General features: G+C 31.1%; 1 protein-coding gene across 4 annotated transcripts in view; it reads right to left on the bottom strand.

The window, feature by feature from the left end:
• The window catches only part of LOC100169309 (DNA repair protein RAD50), a 29,336-nt gene that overhangs the window by 22,840 nt on the left and 4,836 nt on the right, over window positions 1-1,660 (bottom strand). For 2 of the 4 annotated variants that reach the window (XM_016805002.2, XM_029488045.1), the window contains exon 1: window positions 1,167-1,526. The exons of 1 other annotated variant lie outside the window; for it this stretch is intronic. The gene's annotated coding sequence lies outside the window, so the exon portion shown is untranslated. Of the gene's footprint in view, window positions 1-1,166; window positions 1,531-1,660 lie in introns of those variants that run through there. One more of the 4 variants, XM_029488044.1, reaches the window with a different exon arrangement.

Below are 1,660 nucleotides of genomic sequence, written 5' to 3'. Positions count from 1 at the left end.
AATGAGTTGTCCATGTTGCGCGTGGGCCAGAGAGAAAAATAATAGTGCGCTGACATCCTCTTAAAATATATTGTTTGGTTAGGTACAATAGGGGATAATTTAGAGATTTGGGGAGGGCCGAAGCCTTTTATAATACCATACTATAATAAAATTGAATAAGCTTAAAAAAATTAAGTTAATGTTTGGTAGGGGCGGAAGGCTGTTAAAGTTCTTGATGGAGCTTGGCTACAGTTGGCCCTATGTTCGCATATGTAAGATTTCATAAGTCTCTTTGTGACAAAACTGTGTTTAAACTATAATTGACATCTATATTGTAGATTGTACGAAGAAATGAACCAGTATATATTACGTATTCGTTTATCAAGGTGTTCACATATCACGTTATTCATTATTACTTATTCATTAACCTAGTACCTATTGTAGGTATGCCAGTATTTTTAAAAATAAAGTTGTTATTTATTTATTTATCTGGTTTATATACCTACTTATTTTATAGTTTTTTATTACCAAAATTGCAATATGTTTTATGATTTTTCAAAAATAATATAAACATGTTGCTACATAACACATATATTTAAGCATATTTTGAGAATTTTGACTGCATATTTTGATAATTTTTAGTGCAACAAGTCAAGTCCTTAACCCTAAATTTTTATATACAAAAACTGTAAAAACTTGATTTTAATCTATACATAAAACACCCCCCATTTGATAATCCTGGCTACGCCACTGGGGAAAATGGATATTTAACTTTTAAAATTGTACCAATTAGTAAAATGAACATAGATGCCACTGCAGTCATGATAGAGTGCAAGCATTATAGTAAGCATGGTGTTCCGTAACCGTATGAGATTGTAAGACTTTGAAAGCAAATTTAAGTAATTATATTTGAAATGTATGTTGTAATAAACCACATATTGACACTTCATAAAAACGTGGTAACATGAAACTTAACGAAACTCATAAAAAGAAATGGCTCTTATCAAGAACTTTTACAACACCACAGAATTATTGGTGAAAACTATTGTAACGGAAATTTGAAAAAGAATTGTTGATAGAATTATAATTCTATTTAACTAAATATAACAAACATCATTTTAAACCAGTTATTCAACAAATTTTCAAATGTGGTTACCGTTTTCATAATAATTATATTTTATACTCACTATGCATAACAATTTTCCAGAGAAATAGCTTACAAATTTCTACGATGTGTGTTATCGCAATCGATTACTTAAAGACAGAGGTCGTCACCAGTAGATTGCTCATACGATTCAAAATTCCGATTCTAATGCTCTCAAGATCCAACCGAATGTCTGAACTCTGAATCAGCAAAAATTCGAAATGCGAATAGACGATAGAGTAATGACCAATGAGCTACTCCTTTCCAAATTGTAACGGTTAACAAATATAATCGACTATTATTTATCAATATCCAATAGATCAACGATACCACAATACCACATGTTAAGGTGGTTAGTGGATACCACGATTAAAGATAGTATCTATCTATAGTCGTGGTGGAACCCAAGGTTAAAGCTGGGTTCACACTACACCGTGTCGTGTCGTGAACTTTTCCATTTTTCTAAACATGATACCACTCTATACCATAAATGAGTATTGATATCAAAGATTGGTAAGTAATTTCGCGGTTTTTTTA

This window comes from Acyrthosiphon pisum, chromosome A1 (assembly GCF_005508785.2).
Source record: "Acyrthosiphon pisum isolate AL4f chromosome A1, pea_aphid_22Mar2018_4r6ur, whole genome shotgun sequence".
Taxonomy (NCBI): Eukaryota; Metazoa; Arthropoda; class Insecta; order Hemiptera; family Aphididae; genus Acyrthosiphon; species Acyrthosiphon pisum.
The sequence above is the reverse complement of the archived record's forward strand: the minus strand, read 5'-3'. Positions and strand labels throughout refer to the sequence as shown.